Raw genomic sequence first — 25,822 nt, forward strand, 5'->3', positions numbered from 1 at the left:
GTAGAAGCTTAAAGCTTTTCCATGTCACTTACAAGAAGAAGACCTAAGTGGGGAGGATAACGCTCCATCACACAATCACTTAGGCTAGAATCAATTGACATATTTTGAATATATATCTCATGAAACTTTGGGCACATTCCCACATTCTAAGGATGGTACCTAGGTTAAGCCAGATTTTTTAGGCTCGAGGACGATAAAATAATATACTCATTAAGAGCTCAACATGTCATTTTTTGGAGTTGGCGCAGGGTGGAGAGGATAACACTCCTCTCAACCATTTAGGAGAGACTTCATTGACAATATAGTTTGATGTCTAATCAATGGGTCAACATCCAAATTCTTCAACCCATTAAGGGTATTGAAACAAAAATGTCTCCTATCTCTTTTATTTTTCTCACTATTGCTAAAGGGCTCAAGCAAGCAATATTTGAAACTAAAGAGGGTAAGAGATATAATTAGAGTCAAGAGGTGGAGGGCTCTATTTTGTTGCACATTTTGTTCGTAGATGGTGTTATGTTGTTTAGTAACGAATCCATTAAGGAAGCAAAAAATCTATATGAAATACTAGACTTGTACAACAATGCAATAAGTCTGCATTAGGAGAATTTTGAGATCTAAAATGGGCCTCCTAAGAAAAATGTGCAACCAAAATAAACTTTATAACAACCAATAGGATTCAAGACGATGATGTCAACCATGGGGGATGATTCACCATTTTAGGGGTAAAAAATTAAAATGATTAAAAAATAATAAAATAGTAAAACTACTTTTTCAACTCGTATTTTCAACTTATCTTCCTAAGATTTTACTCAAATTTCCAATGGGAGCACTCATTGGATGCAAAATTTAATTCATCATCCAAGAAGTACCCATGTTGCATACTTTTGATGGACCCTGTTACACGAAAAATGAGAAATACATGAAAAAATGTGATTGCAATCATGCTTTTCATGTATTTCTCATTTTTCATGTAGAAGGGTCCACTAAAAGTATGCCACATTGCTACTCCTTAGATGAGGAATCAAATTTTACATTCAATGAGTGTTTTTGCTCGAAATTTGAGTAAACCCATAAAGAGATAAGTTGAAAAAACGAGTTGAAAAAATATTTTTTTTTCCTTCTAATTTGATGATGTAATATAGTATTATTTTATTATTTCCACTATTATGTTATCATTTCCTTAGGAGGCCCATTTTAGACCTCAAAACTCCCCTAATGAGAATAAATGTTCATAAATGAACAATTTCCTTTAATGGATTAAAGATGCATCATGAGACAAATGCTATTTTTTTTCCTTTTGACCATATTGATTTCCAAATAGGTTTTAAATGCTTGGGATTCTTATTAAAGTTAAGTATCTATGGAACCAAAGATTAGACCTAGTTATTAGAAAATATATAGGAAAGAAGTAATCATTGGTGCAATAGATAACTGTGTATCAGGGACAAACTAACTATAGTCAAGTGAGTGAGAATAAGAACATAATTGTTTTTCTTTAGTAGCCCTGATTTGCGTGATCAAAGTCTAAGAAAATGAAAAAATGGAAACAATATTTAAGTAAAGGAATTTAAACTAGCAAATAGATGTCATTTAATGGACAAAACAATAGACTCACACTCGAATAAGAACATAATTGTTTTTCTTTAGTAGCCCTGATTTGCGTGATCAAAGTCTAAAAAAATGAAAAAATGGAAACAATATTTAAGTAAAGGAATTTAAACTAGCAAATAGATGTCATTTAATGGACAAAACAATAGACTCACACTTGATTTGCATGATCAAAGTCTGAGAAAATGAGAAAATGGAAACAATATTTAAGTAAAGGAATTTAAATTAGCAAATAGACATCATTTAATGGACAAAACAATAGACTTACACATGTGAAATTGAGATGAAAAAGTTAGATAATGCCTAACTTGACCAATTTCAAAAAGGTCAGTGTAATAACATGTATTATAACATTATGGTTTAATAAAATTCATAATTAGATATATATATAACATATATTATGACATCGTGCTTTAATAAAATTTACAATTATATGATATATTTTATATGTATACACTCTATTCACTTCTATGATAAATTTAATTTTTTAATTAATTAAAAAATGATATTATAATAAATATTATTTTATTATTTATAAAAATAAAATAAGTAAACATCATTTCTCATGATTTTGATTATAATTTTACTCATGAAAGTGCTAAAATTTGACCAATTCATGACTCAAAGTCATCTAAAAACTTTGACCAATTCATGATTCAAAGCCATCTAATTCTCATTTTGAGCTTTTGGGTTTCTTGGATCAAGTCTTAGTCAATTCTCTCTAAGCTTTCTCTGATAGGTATAGTGTCATCATTCTTCTAATTTCTATAGTCTCGTTAGATTGGTTTCTTTGGATCCAAGGTTCCTTGGCTTCATCTTAGTCAATTATCTCTAAGCTTTCTTTGATAAGTATAGTGTCATCATTCTTCTAATTTCTATAGCCTTGTTAGATTGGTTTCTTTGGATCCAAGGTTCCTTGGCTTCGTCTTTAGTGTTCCCTTGATCACATTTAACCACACTTTAATGGAGGTTAACAATGCATGAGCTATAAGGAAAACACATTATAATTTGGGTAACTCTTTATCTTCATAATGGGTAGTGTTATTTGGTTAGTTTTGACCAATTCTTAACTCAAAGCCATATAATTCTCATTTTGAACTCTTGGGTTTCTTGGATGAGTGTCCTAGTCAATTCACTTTAACCTTAGGTATAGTGTCATCATTGTTCTAATTTCTAATCTTGTTAGATTGGTTTCTTTGGATCCAAGGTTCCTTACTTCGTCTTTAGTATTCCCTTGATCACATTTAACCACACTTCAAGGGAGGTTAACCATGCATGAGCTATAAGGAAAGCACTTTTAGGTAACTCTTTATCTTCATAATGGGTAGTGTTATCTTGTTAATTAGATATTGATTAAGATTTGGGAGGTAGTTTCAAAATTATATTGTAAAATATAATAATTTGGAGTGTTATAAGAAAATCAAGTTTTTTATTTTATTTTTCTTATTCAAAGAGATGTTTTGCATATTCTCTGCATAATCTTCCTTCTCTTCTCTTAAGTGTCGAGAATCAACGTTTTATGGCTATTCAAACAGATGTTTTGTATATTCTCATCCAATGTATAGTCTTTCTTCTATTCTCCTTACTTAAGATTCAGGGGCGAGTCTGATAAAGGAAGGAGGCAGAGGATCCACTTGCTGCCAAGAGCGGCATTGTTATAGCATAATGAGTTTTTTTGGGGTCGAATTTTCAGGTCTGTGGGCCGAATACACCCTGAGGTAATCAAGTGTCCAGTTCTTCTGAGTTTTTGTATTGCAGTAGTAAGGAGTCAAATTAATGGGGCTGTATGTGCTTTATTTTTTATTTTTTTGAGTCATCACAAGTAATTTTGGGGAATCCCCGCAAGTAATCACACCCGTATTTGTTAAAATTCCTCCATTTTATAATACAAATATATATAACATTTAACGACTGCAAGATTCTGGGACACTGAAATTTCCAATTGAGTATTTTTATCCCTGTGGAATCTTAGATACAGCGAATTTAAAAAACAAATATAAACAAATTCCTATTTAAAGGAAAAAAATTCCATTAGAATTGCATGTCGGCAGCAAATATCTAGTCATGTCTGTGTATGATACTTTTTTAAATAAAATTATTTAATAAATGATATATATTTGATTGTTTATTATAAATAAAATTTTAATAGCGCAGTGATTGAATTTAAAAAATCTGTCCATAATAAAAAAATTATAAAATTCTCATCCATGGAACAACATCCTGAAAGACTCAAATCTCATCATTGAACATATAGGAAGATTCTTCAATCAATAAAGGGCAGAACATTCTGTTATTCATCTAACAATTTGGGTTTGAAAAACACTGATCCACCTGCATAGGGATCTACTTTTGAATCCTAGTCAAAATATACATTTTGACCGCATGGGATTTGACTGATGATGTTAAGCTGCCTGTACGTGGGTTCTTCAGATTTTTATGCTGCAAATTAGCAATGATACCATTAGTAATGTGAAAGACATTTGTGAAAGAGATGAATACCTCTATGCAAATACAGAGATTTCTCTAGTCTTTATGATTACCCTCCATAGGTTTCTAACTTGGACTTTCTCAGAAGGTTTGAGGCCAATATCTCCCCATTTGGCTGTGTAGCTCTCGATTCCTCTCTGTTAAACAAGATTACAACGATACGATTATCGGATAAAGGTCCTGCCCACACCTACAAACGAAGATTATAATTGAATCAGTATATAACATGAACAGATGACCTAGATAGGTAAGGCATTCAGTCATAAGGAACAAACTCTCATCTGCCTGCATCAATACCTCTAGACCGCCATGTTTGTAGACCTTTTCACCTTGTATTCCCAATGGATCTACACATAATAGTGACAAATGCAAAAAATGAGGTGTCAGCAAACTTAAGATTAAGCCTTGTATCCCAGGTAACCTTGGCCAAAATGAGGGTCACTCCTTGATTCATGATTGTTATAAATCCCAAAAAATCTCTCACCTTGGTTGACAGCAATCACCTCTTTATTGCTCAGGATCTTCACGGTCCCCGGGCTCATAGACCTCACGTCACACCCTATCAACAATGGTGCCTGCACATAGCCATCCATGGTTCGATCGGAGAAGAAGATGTAATTCAATATCGTTCAATGAATAATTTAAAGTTTGATATCATCACCACCATCAATCATGAATACAAAACTTGATACGATGAGTACCTTCATTAGAGCCCATAAGCTGAAATGTGCCCCATATTCGTCTTTAGTTACATTGCCATTTCCCACTTCCAACATGTCCGGATCTGATACACGATAAGCCCAATGAATCACATGGATGATTTGGAAGAACATTGATCAAAAGGTAAAATGATTTATACTAGTTAGTTTCAAGCCTTTGTCATAGAGATTGGAATAGGTACTCACCATTCCATCCACCTGGTCCTGCATACTTTGCCCATTTATTGTTCAGATCTGCTCTACTAACTATTCTGCAGAAGATGAACTATTAGTCGAACATATGAGTAACTTTGGTAGAAAGTTATCTGCCTATTTTGCGTCAACTGATAGAAATATAACAATGCGTGAAGCTAGAGTGATTGTTAAGCCTATCACCTAGTCCAAGTGTTGTTAATATCATCTGTTGTTCTCCAACTGTTTCCAATTTTGGGTGCCCAAGTAGCAGGATCGTCTACTCCCCTGACAACAACAACAACATTTTGATATAGGATGATATAAATAGGCATTCATGAATATAAAACTTTAAGACAAAATTCACTACTTTGCACTCAAATCAGATCCTACCATTCACACAATGAATAAAATATTGGGCGCCCTGTTTTTAGAAGCGCATCCCTCATCTTTGGGTACCTGTAATTTAGTACATAGACTTCGTCTGTCAATACTTGAAGACCCAAATTCACCCAACCACTTGAGCCATGAACCCTACACTAAACTGAATGCAGACTGGAAATGTATGAACTTATTGTACACACCCAGTATAATGGCCAATTGGACTCGAAATTATAAAACTTACCGATCCTTAGGTTTGCTGCCATCAGTATAGCAGTTGTCGTATTTTAAGTAGTCCACCCCCTGTCATGAAATTGAGAAAAATCAGCGTGCATAGTAATCATTTAATTGTGTTCAAATTTACACTGTAAGCTACCATAGAACTGAACAGGAATTGGATGTATGTACCCAATCAGCAAATGTCGCAGCGTCGATTTCCTCATGTCCCAAGGAACCTGGTTGTCTTTTTGCGCAGGTATAGTGCCTGGAAACCAAACAAGACAGCAGCTCATAAATACAACTTCTACTAGCTGATTATTACGGATGCGAATAATGTTAAAGCTGGAGTAAAGTTTTTATATAACATACCCTGCATCTGAATATATCCCGAGCTTGAGACCTTTGCTGTGTACATAGTCAGCAAGGGTTTTCATACCAGATGGGAATATTGTAGAATTTGCAACTAATCTTCCCTGCAGATTAATCATAAACACGGACAGAAAGACACTGTAAATTACCTTACAAAGATCAACACATAGAGATTCACAACTAAAACTAAAAATCCATTGTGCCATTCAAGCACGTACATCTTTATCTCGCTTGAGCTCCCCCCAACAATCATCTGGTAAACCCAAAATCCAGAATTCAGATTACCGAAAAAACCCACATATAAGCTTATGACATAATTATGGCCTTCAAGATCCATATATTTGTTTCAGAGCAGAGAATACTTACCTATATTGACATATTCATAACCAAGTTTGCTGAAACCACTTGTGATCAGCGCATCAGCTGCAACAAGAATAAAAGCAACCCACAATTGGTTTCTATGGCAAATGCAGCTTTGAGAGGATAACCCCAAACCATAATCTAGATTCAAAATTCAGTAGAAATGTAGTTACCCGAAAATAATAACACATACCAGTTTCTTTGATTACTTTCTCACTGACATCGCAACCAAAATGATTCCAGGAGTTCCACCTGCAATCCAGAAATAACAACAACAACAAAAAATCATTAGAGCATTCATCCATGAATCTATGTCCTCTGTTGCATTCAAAAAACAAAAAAAAATTAGAAGAAAACTCACCCCATGGGAGGTGTCTTAGCCAACCCATTGTCCAGCAGACTTCTTGGATTAGAGCCAGCGTGAGCGAAAGAGCAATGCGAGGCCAAAGCGAAGAAGAAAACAAGCCACATGAACGCCATGGTTTTTTGTTTCTGGAACGGAAGAGAAAGAGAAGAGCCAGCGTGAGCGAAAGAGCAAAGCGAGGCGGAGGCCAAGGAGAAGAAGAAAACAAGCGACATGAACGCCATGGTTTTGTGTTTCTGGAAGGGAAGAGAGAGAAATTTAGATTTGAAATCTACTAGAACACGCTGGCCGGCGCGTAGTCCTTTTGGCTGTACTCCGAATTAATGAAACCAATCGAAAAGAGACTATTAGTCCATTAGCGATGGCGCACGCTGAGTTTTGTCGGAACGTGTCCCCTCTGTGACAGAGAGTCCTCCCAACTAAAGGATCCGTGTGAAGAATTAAACGCGGTTTTATCTATAACACGGAGAGTAATCGTACAAAATCCGAGATATGCATATAATTTGGTTTTATCTATAACACTGCCTATCTGGTTTTAACTATAACACTGAGATTGCGTGGAGATCGAATCGTAACCGTACAAAATCCCAATGTCGAGTTAAAGTTGGAGTTATTTATGGAGTGGATTATGGAATTAGTTTGTTATAATTTGATTTTATCTATAACACTGCGGATCTGGTTTTATCTATAACACTGAGATTGCGTGGAGATCGAATCGTAATGGTACAAAATCCCAATGTCGAGCTAAAGTTGGAATTATTTATGGAGAGGATTCTGGAATCCATCTCCACATAGCATGGACTCTCATAAATAAAAGTTGTTTAAATGTTTTTTCTGTATTATAGGATGTTATAAGTTAGATTGTCAAAATACATGAAGTTAATTTTGCATTTAACCGTTAAATACTAATTATAATTAGGAATGGGTGATTTTTTTTATAATTTTTAAATATTATAATTATTAATTAATATTTATTTTTAATTATTTTATATATTACTTTATATATTTGTAATGGGTGATTTTTTTTATAATTTTTAAATATTATAATTATTAATTAACTTATTATTTTTAATTATTTTATATATTACTTTATATATTTGTATGTAGGCATTTAATTTATTCATATATTATAAGGTCTTTTATTTAACTAAATTTTTTTTTAAATACTATTTAACTTATCATTTTTAATAATATTTTCTGAACTAAATACCCATCAAAAATATTTTATATATTTTTAAGGGATTGGTCCTAAATATTACTAATTAATTTAATAAAATAATTTGACCTCGGTCCTAGAGTCAAACTAACCATTGGTCAAGTTAGCCGTTGGAGGCTCTGCTCAGACTATTTAACATGCTAAGCTGGATCTGTTTCTTCAACTTGTCCTGACAATGAACCACACTAGTTAGTTCGAAACGGGTCGACAAATGATATTCCATGTGATTTTCGGTGAAAAATCTCTCACAAATTATAATTTATAATCAAAATAAATAAATAATTAAAATTAAAAATATTAATAATTAAAAATTAAAAATTAAAAAAAAAAATTAAAAAAAATATAATAAATAGTCAAAAATTTTATGAGCAAAATGCCATAGGTAAGCACCATTATTAATAAAATATATGAAACAAATAGAAAAGAGTTCATTGGTTGATGACCATTGCAACTTTTTGTTTCGAGAATGTGACATGTGTGTATCACTCAAAACCGCACAAATCTAATTAGAAGAAGAGTTAAAGGTGGTTTGATTTATAAGACAGAAAGAAGATGGAATAGTACAAAATTCTAGTTTTGCATGTAATGTGGCTTAGTTTCTATGGAGAGAATTGGCATGCATCTCCACAAATAAAATTTGCTTACATTTTTATATATTGTAGGTAACATTACAATTTAGATTGCTAATGTAGAGGAAGTTAATGTTGCATTTGATTATTTTTTTATAATATATTTTAATGAAAAAATCAAAACATTATGATTAGGATTTGGAATTTTTTTTTTATATAATTTTGAATTATAGTTTACAATTAGATTAAATAAAAAAAATATTAAAAATTAAAAATTAAGTTGAAAGAATTTAGTATAAGTGGCAAAGCTAAATGTTTCGTGGCTTAAAATAAATGTTTCGTGGTCCAACTATTGGGTTCAAGTCTATGGAGACATGATGTTAAGTTGACTCTTGTGGTATTTATGAAATTGTTGTTATACTTGATGAAATAGTGACAACCATATTCTAAGGTCACAACCAAGCAGACACCAAATAGGTGTATGAGAACCCCTTGTTTTTGGGACAAGGGACCCACCTGCATTATTGGGTTCAAGTCTATGGAGACATGATGTTAAGTTGGCCCTTTTGGTATTTATGAATTTGTTGTTCTACTTGGTGAAATAGTGGCAACTGTATTCTAAGGTCACAACCAAGCAGACACCAAATTAGAGTATGCGAACCCCTTGTTTCTGGGACGAGGGACTCACCTTCACGCAATGATTGACTACTAAAGTTTACGAAGGCATACATACTCTACCTCGCTCTGGTTTTGAATCTTTGACCTCTTATGAGGAAGCACATACTCTTAACCATTAGTCTCTCTCTCTCTCTCTCTCTCTCTCTCTCTCTCTCTCTATATATATATATATATACATATATGAGATTAAAATAATAAAAATATTATTTTCTTATATAAAGCCTGTAAAAATGATTTGAAAATTTAAACAAGATTTGAATCTATAAAAAGTTTATATAAATAATTAGCCATGGAGTTTATCGTACAACAAAATCGCGTTGCAATCTAGATATGCCCTTGGTACTTTAATGGAGCTTCCATGCTTGTAGTTATAGGAATATGTTTCACTCCCTCTATCATTGTTCTAGCCAAACCCCTGTCCATCGTCTTCAGGATAGGGGAGGTGGACCTTGTTTTGGCGAAGACTATTTTTGAAATCTTCAAACCCATCAGCTTGGAAGAATTGGTGCTTAGTGTGGACGGGGAAGATTTCTTAGTAGACCTAGATTGCTCATCTCATGCTGGCTCCCGATGGGCCCTGGACTCATAGGAGAAATTGGGTTTAGCCAATGTGCATGCTAGAAGGTTTCCAACAAAGTGTTTGTTGAAATGTTTGATCGAGATTTTCACTTGGGGTTTGGGGAAGCTTGCAAAGTGTTTGACATAACTCTTTAGTCAAGCGGGGTTTCTAGGTTTGATATGATAGTCTCAAGTAGCTTGCCTTCTAATAAGGTTAAAGAGACACTAGATAATCCAGCTCTTCGTGACCTAGACCTCCAAAAATTCCTAATTCTTGTCAGGAGCTTGTCTCGAGAATCTCTTTACATTAAGGTCAAAGAAATAGATGTTGTAGATTCACTTCCTAACAACATTCATAAGTTGACAGTGACCCTTATGACTCTATGAGAGAAATGGTGCTCCTCTATGAAAGGAGGCAATTGAATATGACAAGAGAACTTAGAGATTATCGTATAAAGAAGGATACCACTATCTCTCTAGTTGCAGGTCTAAAAGGAGGTGCCAAGGGCGGTGAGGAATCCTTTACTTCAAAGACCATGTCTTTCAAGGATTCCCTAAAGTCGGATCCTAGTTCTCAGTCACATAAAGATCTCTTAGGTCATGCTTTTGTGGTGGAACATTTGTCTAACACCCCAAAAATTAGGTGAATGATGCATTTAACAAGATAAGAATGAAAAAATACAAATGAAGGGTGATTATATGCCATTTTAATGGCTTTTGGCCCTCATAATCTACCCTTCTAGATTAAGTTTACCAGAACTGGTCCCATAATATAAATTTGTTATTTTGCTCGAAAGGATATTTCATGGTTTCCTTTAAAAATATTGAAGACTGGAAGAAGGTTTTTGACTAGGGACCATAGTTTTGGGGTCGTGCTAGTCTTTGAATTCAACCATGATTTCCAAAGTTTAATCCTCCCACCATGAAATCTCTGTTGGTACTAGTTTGGGTTAAACTCCCAAACTAGCCTCTTCAGTGGATTTGGCTAGAGATCCTAGAAGATATCGGTGAATCTATAGGTCACTTCATCAAAGTAGATATTGATAGATAGTCAAAAGGTTTTGTCTCTTTTGTCTACATATGTGTGGAAGTGGACCTCAGTGAAGGATTACCAGATAAAATCATATTCAAGTGGGAGGGTAAAGATTATACCTAATAACTAGATTACGAAAACAAAGCTTTCAGGTGTAGAATTTTCCAACAACCAGGGCACCTTTAGAATGCATGCCCCTCTTTAAAAGGGGTGTTTTGCACCCAGGTGTCGAAGCGTGGTGGCGACTCATGGATGGAGATACCTGAAGGCAACATCAAGTTCCAAGAATTCTCTAGGTCAAATGAAGAATAAATCCCAGAATCAAAAGACATCTTATGATAACTCAACATCTAAGGATCCAAGTTAGCCCCCAGAGACATCATCTCAACCCTTAGCAAAGGAAAACCTATCAACAAATAACAATGAAAGATCATCCGCTATAAGTGTGCCTGTAACTTGTACGCAAAAGCATAACCATGAGTCTAATCATTCAGATAGTGAGAAAGAACTATTAGATTCAACTAATCTAGTTGCTATGGATATTTCTAAAAAAAATGAGGAAACGACATTATCCACAACTAGGATGAATAACAATGTAGGGTGGATAGATGTTCGTAGGAGAAAGGGGAAAAAATAAAACCCTTGAATCATCTTGGTAGTTGAAACCAAGATAGTAGGGAATGTACTTTGTGTACTTTGATGCTTTTGGTTTTTTGATGTAATATGAATTTTTGGAATTGATAGAATTTAATTAACAAAAAAATAAAATAAAAGTTTATATAAATAATTATTAACTGTAAATTATATATTAACACAATCATAACAATTAAATATATTTTTATCACCTCCATCCATATTTGTTAATTATTGATATGTTGTGTAACTAGTAAAAAATTATAACCCAATCCCCCCGCGCGCTGCTGCTGCCGCGCAATTGACCTAGGCTACCACTGCGTAGGAGTTTGAGCTTCGACCTCCCCTCATGGCCCCTCCGGAAGCTCCACCAGAGGGGATTGATCCTCAGCAAGCTTTCTCGACCTTGATTAAATCATTGCCCCCACAGCGCCCCCGACCAGCAATTTCGAAATTCATCAAAAAGCTGGATGTTCTTCAAGAAGTCAGCCTGCCTCCAGTTCTTCCACGCATGGCTGCTTTGTCCCTGGTAGAAAGAGGACTTATAGGTCAATTCACAGGCCTCTGGCCTTCTCCAAAAACTGTTCAAAGATGGGTTGAAAGGAACTGGTCCGACAAAATACAAGGGAAAATCTCCATCAGATTCTGCGGGAAAGGGTACTTCACCTTTCACTTTGAAACCAAAGAAGATAAGGATCTCATTTTCAGAAACAGGCCCTATTTCATGGACTCAAGGGGCCTGTACCTCAACAAATGGACCCCAGACTTCGATCCAGAGCTGGATGTTCCTAGTGCGGTACCGGTCTGGGTTCGGCTCCCTCACCTCCCTCTCCATTGCTGGGGAGATGAATCTGTTCGCGCCATCGGGAATGCAGTCGGTAAATATATTGATCGCAGTGAACCAAAAGAAAATATGCAAGCCTGTGCACGGATTTGTGTTGAAGTGGACCTTGGCAAAGGCCTCCCGGAAGCCATCAAGCTCAAAGTGGATGACTGGAGCCATATTCAGCAGCTGGATTACGAGCAAATCCCTTTTAAGTGTAAGGTATGTCATGAATACGGCCACTTTGCCAATAGATGCACTAAGCTTATCGATGTAGAAAATGGACCACAAGAAGAACAATGGGAAATGGTAAAAAAAAAGAAAACAGTCTCTTCAGTAAAAACTCCCCTTGATGCAGGCCCTTCAGCCTCCTCTGCAGCTCATCCCACCCCTTCCTCCCCTGCCCCCTCTAAGCCTCCTCCCCTCTCCCGTCCTCAAACCCTCCCCTCATCCAACCCCTTCTCAGTTCTCTCCCCCCCTGATCCCCAGGAGTCCCCTCTCCCTGAAAGCCAACACCAGGACACCATCGAATCCTCCTTGCCCCTTATCATCTCCTCTCAGCCTCTTCTTGATCCTCCCCTCAACAGAATTACTAGGAGCTCCTCCAAAGATCACGGGGGCTCTAGTGAATCCTTCAAGAAACCTGGGCCGGGCAGGAAATCTGCCAAGCAGCATTGGGATGAGAGCGCACAAAAAGACATAGCAATGGGAACACAGACACCCATAGAAACTTACATTCTGGGGCAGCATGACAAAGAAGTAGCAAACAAGGACCAAGGGGGGTGAGCACCTCCCCGAACTCCGCATATCCAATGATGAAAATCCTATCTTGGAACATCAGGGGACTTGGGCACCCCTCTAAGGTAGCAGCCCTAAGGGATCTTATCCTTTCTGAGAAACCAGGAATCATTCTGTTACAAGAAACAAAACAAGGCCACAAGGAAATGAGTAAAGTTATTGAGCAGCAGAGACAGTATAAAGGAAGCATTAGTGAGGCAAGAGGAGCCTCAGGAGGAATATCAACAATTTGGAACCAAGGTATATGGAATTGTATTTCGGAAACAGTAAATCAGCACTGGATCAAAACAACTTTGTAAAATAAAGCAGATCAGCAAACCATTATCATTTACAACATCTATGTGCCAAATCACTGCAAAGACAAGGAGAGTTGTTGGCATGATCTAAAAGAAAATTTGGACGCATTAAAAAACACTAACATTATTTTGGGAGGTGACTTCAATCTAATCCTCCACACCAATGAGAAAAGGGGAGGCAGTTTTACACCTGATCCATATAGAATACATCTGGAAAATATCATGCAGGAGCATGATCTTATGGACGTCCCTCCAAAAAACCGTAGATATACATGGAATAACCGCAGGATGGGTGCAGGTAACATCATGGAGCGGTTGGACAGAATTCTCATTAATGTATCGCTTCTTTCAGCTTTCTCCATTGGATATGCCAGCATTTTAACGTGCTCTGCCTCCGACCATTTCCCAATAACTCTAATGCTAGAAAATCACAGGCCCCTGGGGCCTATCCCCTTCAGATATAGTTCCCTCTGGAATGATATACCAGCAGTTGCAGGAATTGTCTACAGTTCTTGGATCCAGCACGTGGAGGGGTCTCCCAGTTACATCTGGGAAACAAAATTACGAAAAACAAAACAAGCCATAAAAGAATGGGCTAAAACCAGGTACCAAGAACCAGAGAAGGTAAAAAAAGAAATTAAGAATAATCTGGAGAGTATTCAAAGAGAAATAGAGGAAAATGGCCTTTCCCAAGAGAACAAACAACAGGAAAATGACCTCTACTCACAGCTATACCGAGTTAATAGAGAAGAGGAATTAAAATGGAGGCTCAAATCGAGGCAACTATGGTTGCAAGGGGGAGACAAGAACTCAGTTTTTTTCACAAACAAACGACAGCCAGAAAGATAAGGAATAATGTAAGCTCCATCCTAGATGCTGAAGGTAATAGACAAAGCACTCAGGAGGCCATTCGAAGAGCTGCCACAGATCACTATCGAGATCTTCTAACGGAAACAAAGGAAGAAGAGGATTACACAGATCTATTGCAGCACCTTCCAACAGGGATAAGCAAGGAAATGAATGATAGCTTAAACAAGGAGATCGATGAGGAGGAAATCAGGAGATCGATTTGGACTCTTCAACCTGATAAAGCCCTAGGCCCAGATGGCTTTCCCATTTGCTTTTACCGAGAATTCTGGGGAATTATAAAAAAGGACTTAACAAAAATGCTCAATTGGATCCAACAAAAGGGCAAAATAGGAGGATACGCCAATGCCACTCATATAGCACTCATCCCCAAAGAAAACAGGCCCTCTTCCTTTGCTCGTTTCAGGCCCATATCACTTTGTAACTCCTCCTATAAAATCTTGACAAAAATCATCGCTGCTCGCCTAAAGTCGTTGCTTCCTTCTCTCATTTCTGAAAATCAAGGGGGATTCTTGGCCAACAGACAAATAACTGACTCCATTCTACTTGTGCAAGAAGCCATTCACTCGAGTCAAACCAGAAATGAGAAAGGGTTTATTCTCAAGCTTGATCTGGCCAACGCATTTGACAGAGTAAGACACTCCTTCCTCCTGGCTGCTTTGAAGAAGATGGGATTTGATGATCGCTTTCTCAACCTCATTCGAACCTGCATCTCTGGGCCCTGGATCTCCCCTCTAGTAAATGGCAGACCAAGAGAAGCTTTCCAATCCTCCCGAGGCCTAAGACAAGGTTGCCCTCTTTCACCTTATCTCTTTATTTTAATGGTTGAATCCTTTAGCAGGGCGTTGGATTTCAATCGGAGGGTTGGATTAATCACAGGAATAAAATTTGGGGACGGGGTCAAGAATATAAACCATTCACAATTTGCCAATGACACCCTGCTGATTGGAGGGGCCTCCATAACAATAGCAAAGCGCTTCAAGTCTCTCCTTGACAAATACATGTGTTACTCTGGTGGAGTGGTAAATCAGCTGAAAAGTTGTATATATGGCTGGAACACAGCAGTACAGGTGCTACACAATATTGCCAACATTTTTGGAGTCACATGCAAGTATGATTGGACCCACTTCTCTTACTTGGGCATGCTTGTAAGTGCTGGACCTTTGAGGGCAGAAGTCTGGGACACAGTAGTTGACAAAATGAAAAGAAAAGTGCAGCAGTGGGGCTCCATTTGGCTCAACCCAGCCGGTCGCCTCATTCTTCTTAAGTCAGGTATTTCTTCCCTCCCCCTATATCATTTTTCTCTTCTTCAAGCTCCGCCTCCTTCCACTACAAAATGGAAATCATCCTCCACCAATTCCTGTGGCAAGGGGGGAAGAACGATAAAAATAAATTCAACTTGATTAATTGGAAGCAGGTTATCCAGTCCCAAGACCGAGGAGGTCTTGGAATTAGATCTCCCAAATTTCTCAATTTAGCCTTTGGAGGCAAAATTGTTTGGAGATTCATTACTGGACTCCCAGCCTGGTGGAAAAAGGTTCTGGAAATTAAATATCTAAATTTTCCTAGACAGCAACTTCTTGATCGAGATATCCCCAATAGAGACTCCTCCAAAATTTGGCGATTATGCAAGAGAGCAATTCCCTTAATTGCTCAAAATACTTCAAAAATCCCCAAGGGAGGTGCAAGCATCAACATTGGAGCTGACAGAATCATGGGTCAGCAGCCAATAAACAGACAAGGTGGAGTCAACCCTATCCTTTCCTTTTTTGAAAGAACAGGCATACATTTCCTGGACCAGATCTCCCAATGGGATCCTCACACTCTTCTTTGGTCTGGTTGGTCCTTCCCAGCCATACCCACAGGCCTTAATGCAAGTCTTTCTGTCCTCCAATCCCATTTGCACAGTATAGCTCCTGTCAAAAAGAACGATCTTGATGGGTTTCGTTGGGATCCATCTGGATCCATTTACACCATCCAAGCTACTCACCAATACATTTGCAACATTAGCTACCCCATGCCAAGCTGGAATCACTGGAAGGTGGTTTGGAAATCCGAGGCAATTCCAAAAATCAATTTTTTTCTTTGGACCCTTCTCAAAGGGAAAATCCTCACGGCTGAAAATTTGCAAAAGAGGGGAATCAATGGTCCCTCACGTTGTCCTAACTGCTTAGCTGCTGAAGAATCAATGCACCATCTCTTTATTGAATGCCCTTTTGCCATCGATTGTTGGAGAAACTTATCTCATAACAATCAAATCCCATGGAGCACCCAAAACACCATAGGAGAAATCCTTTACAAATGGAAAAAAAACTATCCCTGGCAGCACAGGAAGAATAACACAGTGAAGAGAGTCTGGGATATTCTTCCCTACAATATGCTATGGAACATTTGGCTGGCAAGAAATCAGAAGGTTTTTAAGGACAAGGATTCGACTGTTAGAAGTCTTTGCAACAAGGCAAGGAGTCTTGCCCTTGAAACCATCTCAGTTAAGAATCAGAGAAGTATAAATGTCAGTGAGCTCAACATAGAAGAATGAAGCTTTATTGGATACCTGATAGACAAAAACACTAGCAATTAGATGGGTAGCGCTGCTAGCAACAAACAAAACAATGCTCCCCCTAACTGGAAGATCAGGCTAAAGGAAGAAGAGTTCGCAGTCTGGATTAAAAACAGCAATAGGCATTATCTTTGCTTCGATGGGGCCTCAAAGTCGAATCCAGGGTAGCAGGGGCGAGAGGAGTTATATTTAATGCTAATGGGGATAACATCCTATCTTATGAGTGGGGTCTTGGCCACACTTCCAATAACAGGGCAGAAGCCTCGACCCTTTACCAAGGTCTTATACAACTTAGGAAGCTTGGTATAGACACAGTCACGATATTAGGAGACTCGGTGATTATCATCAGTGCAATGGTTCAGAATAGGGATCTTCCCAATGCTCTTCTACAACAAATTATCAGACGGTGTCAAATCTTAGGACACACTCCATAAAATATTTGCACTATTATCATATATTGCATTCTCTCGATAAAATTGCTGATAACCAAGCCAACAAAGCTTGTGCCAGGCCATTAGGCTGCCTTGTCTACAACGATGTGGAATCCTTTCAGTATTTACCATGATGATGACTCTTCTTGTCACCGATCAGTTCCTTAGCATACCTGATATGATGATTTGGTCAAAGATCGGCCTTATCCCACCTGTGACTAAGATCCGCATAGGGATCTGGCATCCTATTGAAATCATTATTTTCTCACCTCTAGCTAGTAGACCGGCCGTCCTTCTACCTCCCGGCCATCCCTTCCCTGCTCCTCTGAATCGTCCCCTTGATTCTCTATGTCCCCTCTTGATTCTCCCCTCACGCTCTGCGATCTCCCTCCAGATTCCTATATATGCCTCTATTCTTACCCCTTTTCGCATCCTTTCAGCTCCTTGTTTCGCATCTCTGCCTTCACGCACCGCTTTCTTGCCTTTGAGCTCTCTGCGGCCCCTCCTTCCTTTGTCTCAGGCTACTTGCCACTGTCTGGATCGGCATCAGATAGTAATCCTGTCTCCCAGCAACATCTCCTGTGCGTGCATTCATGAGCAACATTATAGGCCCTGTTTTTGGTCTGTTCCTCTTTCCCAAGTCTACCACCGCTCTCTAAAGTTTCTAGAGTTTATAGTGATCTTGATTTTCAACAGCAACCCCTGCCCACTCGATCAAAAGTAGTGCTCCAAACCCGCCCTTTGCTCTCAAGCACAACACACACCTATGGCGAGAAGTGAAGATTGCCTTCACTATGTTGACCTCCAAGCAGAGCTCGAACAGTTAAGAGCCCAACAAAGGATTTTGGATAGCAAGATGGATAGTCAACAGATGATCATGGAGGCAAAGATTGAAAATCAGAGCAGGCTTATAAAAGAAAAATACGAGGCTGATATAAATCTGTTTCTGCACAGGATTTCATCATTACATGAGTAGTTTCTCTCCAACCGATGTGCTCATGCTGAGGAGTCCATAGAGATACTGAAATACATGATGGAAAAGAAAAACGCCCTGCCTTCAAGCTCTTCAAGTATCAAGCGAGGCGATGAAGAGGATAAGCCTGAACAGTCGACAGCGAGGCAAATCAGTCATATAAACATAGATTGAAGATGTTCTGTAAATGTTGTTTCCTATTGCTTCAGTTTGTAAGGATTTATTTCTGTTTAACTTTCACCTCAAAGCCTAGAAGGCAGGAGCAAGGAGGATTTTGTAACTGTAACTCCTACTCTCCTTGCACCTCATGGCATCTCACTATGTATTTCAGGGGAACAACCTTCTCCACTTTTTTTGAAATATAATATAGCAACCGATGATGTTAAAAATAAAAATAAAAATTATAACCTATTGTAGAAATTCTCACTGTAGATTAAACTGATAATGCAATGTACTAAAGGAAAACACTTAATCTACTTCTACTATCAAACTTGTGGAAGCTTAATCGATTTTGAGCAAGATCAAACAGAACACATATAACAGAGATGAAGATTCAATCACACATGAAACATAGAAGAATACTCTGGGGAAAGCCTCAGCTAAAAACACCGCTATCTGTATTATCATACAAGTGGAAATATCTCAGGATTACACAAAGCTTTAGCTCTCAAGCTATCGAGCTCTCAGTACAATCCCTCACTACTGCTCATAGAAAGAATAGACAACACATATGCCTTCTCCTCTGTCCTCCAAGCCTCCTATTTCCTTGTGTAGTTTCTCCTAGGTCCTCCAGTTTTAACCTGTGTGATTTTCACCTCACACACAACTCTGACCTCTATAGTAATTGCGCAATCCTAAAGGAATGAATCCTTTTGCATGCAAGAGATATTCACATGGGAATATTCTAGCAACTGATAGTACACTTTCCCTACCTTTAATCTCAATTGGGTCTTTGTCTGAACTAACATGCATGAGTTATTTATGAGAGAATATTCAGTTATCTAAAGAACACTAGTTGCATGCATGCATGCATTAACTGACTGAACTCACAATTAGTTCCACAAACTGTTTGGAACTAATTTAACTGGACTTAACTTAGTTAACTGAGCTAACTAATTACAACTCAAATACAACTCATCCTTATCTCCTTAATTAAGGGATAACTTCCTCAATCAAAGGGATAACTATTGCATGTCTTCATAAAGACTTCACTCACAATTAGTTCCACAAACTATTTGGAACTAATTTAACTGGACTTAACTCAGTTAACTGAGCTAACTAATTACAACTCAAATGCAACTCATCCCTTATCTCCTTAATTAAGGGATAACTTCCTCAATCAAAGGGATAACTGTTGCATGTCTTCATAAAGACTTCATGTCTGATTTTCTCCAGCTAATTAACTCAAGATGAATTAATTAATTATTTTTCAAATAGGTGGTGAGACTATATTCAAATTTTAATTCTTAATTTTAATTCAAGGACAAATTAAAATTGGAATATATCCTGAAATGCTATCTATAGCAATGCTATTTTTAGCATTTCTTATTGCTATTTTCAACACTCCCTCTCAATAAGAAAGGGATTATCTGTCACCCTTTTGTGGAACTCGAATTTACACTTTGAAAATGCCTTAGTCAAAATGTCAGCATCTTGCTCCTCGGTTGAAATATATTGCAACAACATGATCCTCCTCGCCACACAGTCTCTGAGATGATGATACCGAATGTCGATATGCTTGGACCTGTCATGAAATACTGGATTCTTAGAGAGTCTGATACAACTCTGATTATCACAATAGATAATAGTTGGATCCATCCTCCGATCAAACAAACCAACTAGAATTTTCCGCATCCAAATGGCCTCACATGCTGCCTGACTTGCAACCATGTATTCAGCCTCTGCTGAGCTAAGTGCAACTAACCTCTGTTTCTTGTTGTACCAATAAACTACAGTTGAACCAAGGTTGAAAATTCCTCTTGATGTGCTCTTCCGATCTGATGGACTCCCTGCCCAATCTGCATCTGTGAAGCCCTATAGCTTCACTCTCTCTGACCATCTGTACCATAATCCATACTGAGATGTGCCTCTGAGATATCTCAAAACATGTTTAACTGCCTTCCAAAACAGCTTGGTAGGCTGAACCATAGCTTGACTCAGCTGGTTCACCGCATAGCACAAATCTGGTCGTGTGTTCACTAAGTACATTAGTGAACCCAAAAGCTGTCGATACACAGTAGATTCTACTACTTCTCCTAAAGTAGCATCCTTCTTCCTCCAGTTACCTGCTAGAGGAGTCTGCATGGGTTTACACTTCTCCATGTGGAATCTCCTGAGTATCTCATTGGCATACTTGCCTTGAGACACAAACACTTCCCCATCCTTCTGCCACACTTCCATGCCTAGAAAGTAGTGCATGAGACCCATGTCTTTCATCTCGAACTCTCTTGCAAGGTCCTCCTTGCAAGACATGATCAACTGATCATCATCTGTTAATATCAGATCATCAATATAAAGAACAATGATCAACTACTTACCTTCCACCATGATGTGGTACAAGTTTGCTTCCGCTTCACTTTTTGTGAAGCCCAACCTGGTGAAGTAGTTGCTAATCCCGATGTACTAAGCACGAGGAACTTGCTTCAGCTCGTACAAAGCTCTCTTGAGTCGGCACACATGTGACTCACGATCGAGGGTCTCAAATCCTTTCGACTGCTCTATGTACATCTCTTCCTCAATCTTTCCATTGAGGAATGCAGTCTTCACATCCATCTGATGGATCATCGAACCCATCTATGATGCTAGTGCCAACATCGATCTGATAAATGAGTACCTTGATATAGGAGCAAAAGTCTCATCATAGTCGATCCCCTTGACCTATGAGAAACCACGGGAAACAAACCTTGCCTTATGTTTCTCCACACTACCATCAACAACTTGCTTTACCTTGTAAAGCTAATGGGAACTCACAACTGACTTGTTCCCTAGTATTGGAACCACATCCCAAACACTATTCTGAACTATGGAGTCATACTCCTCCACCATAGCATCAACCCAAACTGGCTATTGCACTGCTTCCTCAAAGGAAGATGGTTCATTCTTTACACATTCCCCAATAAGGGCCATGTAACCAGTGTACTGCTCAGGTGACCTCCTCTGTTTGCACTGAGAATATGGCTCTCCCACATTCTCTCTCGCATCCATCAACAATTTGTCAGCCTCCCTTGTGTGTTTCTGCCCATCTCTAGAAGACTTTGTATGAATGGATGTCTCCACTCCTGGAACCTCTGCATGCAGCTACTCCACATCAGTCTGAGGCTCCTCCTCCTTAGGAACCAAAAGTTCCTCCTCTACATGCATCTTGAGCTCCCTCTCAAGGGAAACTCGCATGGCCTTCAGCTCATCGAACTTAAGATCTCTGTGAACCACTGTCCTCTGACTGGTAGGAAAATACACCCGATAGTTGTGGGGAGTATCAATGTACCCCACAAGTATCTCCAACTCTGTTGTCGGCTCTAGCTTCTATTGGGCATCCTTGGTCACATGGAAATCAATCGATGAGCCAAAGATCCTAAAGTGACTCACACCTGGTCTCTTCCCGGAGAAAGCTTCCTCTGGTGTCTTCATCCCTAGTATGCGATGTGGGCTTCTATTCTGCAAGTAAACCATTGTGTTGCATGCTTCAACCCACAAATGAAGTGGTAAGCCTTAGACATGCAACATCGCCCGAGCTACTCCCACAATTGTTCTATTCTTCCTTTCGACCACCCCATTCTGCTGTGGGTCATGGGGTTCCGTCAACTCCCGTTTAATTCCTTCTGCAACACAGAAGTCCTTAAACTCTTGAGAGACATACTCTCCACCATTATCACTTCGCAAGTCCCTGATCTTCTTTCCTGATTCTTTCTCAACCAAGGCTTTGAACTCACAAAACCTTGAGAAGGTTTGATCCTTCTTCTGCATGAAATAGATCCAATATCTACGAGAAAAATCATCAATGTAAATAACATAGTACCTTTGTTTAGTAGTGGAGACTGTCGAGAATGGTCCACACACGTCTGTATGAACTCACTCCAAGATTGCTTCAGCTCGACTGTCTCGATCCTGAAAGGAATATTTTGCATACTTACCCAAGGTACAACCTTTGCATGTGTCCACTTTCTCAAGTTTACCTTTGGGAAGTCTGGTAGAAATCTTGCATTATATTCAAGGCCCCATGATGCAAGTGGCCCAACCTTCTATGCCATAACTCACCAATATCTTGGCTTTGCACCAATTCTTCTTTAGAACTCAATGCAGCACAGTCATCTACCTCCAACTTGTAGAGATTCTTCACTCGAATCCCAATCCTCTTGGTCTGATCCATGGCTATGTGTCTCAGCAACGCCTTTCCTTTACTGAAGACTACATCATAACCTTTGTCTTCTAATGTCGCAAACGATACCAAGCTTTTCTTCAGTCCAGGCACATACTTTACATCAGTCAGGGTGAGAGGATCTCCATGTTCCCTCTGAAACACAACCATACCTTCACCTGAAACAGAGTAATTTCCATCATCGCCCATCTCTATGCGCATTTGGAGGTCTTTCTCCTCCAAGGTACTGAATAAACTCTTATCGCTGGTCATGTGGAATGAGGCTCCACTATTCAGGTACCAAACACAACCCACCATCAATGAAACCATGCATGCGATGAGGGCAAAATATAATTCGAATTGTGAGGCCATTGCCTCACCATCTGATCCTTTCGAGGATCCCTTCTCGGATTTATTCAATGGACAATTAGTTGCATAATGGCCCACCTCATGACAATTAAAGCATCACACTTTAGATTTGTCAATCTTCTTCCCACCATGGGAAGAACTCGATTTGGAATGGGAAGCATTCCTTTTCCCTTTCCGCACCTTACTTGCTAAGGCTAGATTTTCTTCATCATCATGCTTTGATGAAGAACCATCTCTGGTGCTTCTCCTGATCTCCTCCTGCATCAAATCTTACCATAGTCATTCCCAATCTGGCAGTTTCTCTCTTCCATTCACTGAGTCTTGGTAGCTATGCCAGCTCTTAGGAAGATCGAGGAGAGCAAGATTCACCATATCATTATCATTTATCATGATTCCTACACTTCCAAGCTCATCTTTGTAGGTGGTGAGCTTGTTTAGATATGTAGAGATCGTGTTTCCCTTTTCACACTTGATTTTTCGAAGCTTGTCTTTTAGCACCAGCTTCCTCTGGTCACTGTTGTTCTGATATAGATCCTTCAATGTCTTCCACATTGAAAATAGAGTCTCCTTCCCATGGAGACTCGAGAAAATATTGTCTCGAACTCCCTCCAAAAGAATCCTCCTTGCTCTCGCCACACATTTCTTCCATTCTGCCAATTCTTGGGCATTCGCTGTTGCTGGCTTGGGGACTTTTTGATCAATGAAGTCCTTCAAACCGTTGTCCTCTAATACCACTTCCATGCGATCCTTTCAGGATATGTAATTCAAGCTGCCATCCAAGGCATGCTTGAGTCTCAAGCCATTGAAAGCCATTGGTGAACTTTGAGATGTGATAAGAAATCGATTCTGTACCTACAATCAAGAACTTCAAACTTCGAACTTCTCCCTTATTTGTATACTGTTCTCCGCTTTGATCACCTTTGCTCTGATACCATGTAGAAATTTTCACTATAGATTAAATTGATAATGCAATGTGCTAAAGCAAAATACTTAATCTACTTCTACTATCAAACTTGCAGAAGCTTAATCGATTTTGAGCAAGATCAAACAGAACACATATAACAGAGAAGAAGATTCAATCACACATGAAACGCAGAAGAATACTCTGGGGAAAGCCTCAGCTAAAAACCCCGCTATTTGTATTATCATACAAGTGGAAATTATCTTAGGATTACACAAAGCTTTAGCTCTCAAGCTATCCAGCTCTCAGTACAATCCCTCACTGCTGCTCATAGACATAATAGACAACACATATGCCTTCCCTCTATCCTCCAAGCCTCCTATTTCCTTGTGCAGTTTCTCCTAGGTCCTCCAGCTATAACCTGTGTGATTCTCACCTCACACACAACTCTGACCTCTGTAGTAAGTACGCAATCCTCAAGGAATGAATTCCTTCTACATGCAAGAGATATTCACATGGGAATATTCTAGCAACTGATAGTACATTGTCCCTGCCTTTAATCTCAACTGGGTCTTTGTCTGAACTGATGTTCATGAGTATTTATGAGAGAATATTAAGCTATCTGGAGAACACTAGTTGCATGCATGCATGCATGCATGCATTAACTGACTGAACTCACAATTAGTTCCACAAACTATTTGGAACTAATTTAACTAGACTTAACTCAGTTAACTGAGCTAACTAATTATAACTCAAATACAACTCATCCTTATCTCCTTGATTAAGGGGTAACTTCCTCAATCAAAGGGATAACTGTTGCATGTCTTCACAAAGACTTCATGTTTGATTTTATCCAACTAATTAACTGAAGATGAATTAATTAATTATTTTTCAAACAGCTGGTGAGACTAAATTCGAATTTTAGTTCTCAATTTTAATTCAAGGACAAATTAAAATTGGAATATATCTTGAAATGCTATCTATAGCAATGTTATTTTTAGCATTTCTTGTTGCTATTTTCAACACCTATGACTTTATCTTCCCTGTTAATTTTTTTATAAGATCACAAGTTTTAACAAGTGCTACATAGTAGCTAGTACCTGTTTCTTAGTTTAAATATAGTTATATTGGAGTCTGAATTGCTAACAGGCTATGAGCTAATCAATTAAAGCCTTGATGAAAAATAGATATGAAAGTGAAAATGTTGTGCTAAATTGGTTTTTTTTGGTAAGCACCCCACCTCATTAGTTGTAATGATGCTCTATAACTTTATTTCTTTGGCACGTTTTGTTCAAATTGATATGGAGAAACTTAGTTTCAATTGAATGAGATGTCAATTCCAGGAGCATTGAACATGATTGATATAGAGTGAATGTAATTGTGTTTGTGGCAGTGAAGATAGTGGATATGTAACAAAAGTTTTATTGTTATTGTTGAAATTATCATTTCCAATATTCAATCCTAATGTACTAACCTTAACTATAATGAAAATCAGAATTTTTGCAACACATACTTATCCTATATTATAATATTAAATGAGAAACATTGAATACAAGAAATAAATTTTAATGGGTGAAATGCAATAGAAAATCATCAACCGTGAACAACTTTTATTAAGTGAAATGGATTAGAAAATAAAATACCAATATTCTCAACTACGTAAATAAATAATGATATTTAAAAAGAAAACTAGACATTAATTTAAACAAAAGCATATACTAATCGAACAATAGTGAAAATTGAGAATTGAAAAAATATAAATGAAATAGAGTATCTATACTTACTAAATGAGCACAACTAATAAACCATAGGCTTAATTTGCAGGTTCAATTGCGATCATAGTCCTGCAAATCTTGAAAAAAAATATGAGACACAGATTTATACTTTCTAAACAAACACAAATGAAAGAAAACATTTATCCTTAGGTTGTGGATATGGTATTATTGTTGGCTTGTTTGGGCCTGACCCAGGTTTGGAAGAGTTATTTAGCCAAACAAATCCCGCAGCTACCGGCCCTTTCGGCAACAGCCCACAGAGCGCGGACTGAGGTCTCACCCGAGGTAGTAGGGGAGGGTGCTGGAACCA

The 25,822-nt window shown here is 38.1% G+C and overlaps 1 pseudogene across 1 annotated transcript; it reads right to left on the reverse strand.

Moving 5' to 3' along the window:
• Positions 1-3,834: 3,834 nt before the first annotated feature.
• LOC149178823 (alpha-galactosidase-like) lies at positions 3,835-6,978 on the reverse strand (annotated as a pseudogene). The gene is made up of 15 exons (XR_016258879.1): positions 6,676-6,978; positions 6,508-6,566; positions 6,321-6,377; positions 6,173-6,207; positions 5,955-6,058; positions 5,775-5,850; positions 5,611-5,669; positions 5,379-5,444; positions 5,190-5,273; positions 5,001-5,065; positions 4,797-4,879; positions 4,580-4,670; positions 4,393-4,442; positions 4,149-4,285; positions 3,835-4,047 (listed from the first exon to the last, which is right to left on the reverse strand). The product of XR_016258879.1 is annotated as an alpha-galactosidase-like (transcript).
• Between the last annotated feature and the right edge of the window lie 18,844 nt (positions 6,979-25,822).

Source organism: Pinus tabuliformis, chromosome 4_1 (genome assembly GCF_031772625.1).
Source record: "Pinus tabuliformis cultivar Carrire ecotype Pingquan chromosome 4_1, CPIR1, whole genome shotgun sequence".
Taxonomy (NCBI): domain Eukaryota; kingdom Viridiplantae; phylum Streptophyta; class Pinopsida; order Pinales; family Pinaceae; genus Pinus; species Pinus tabuliformis.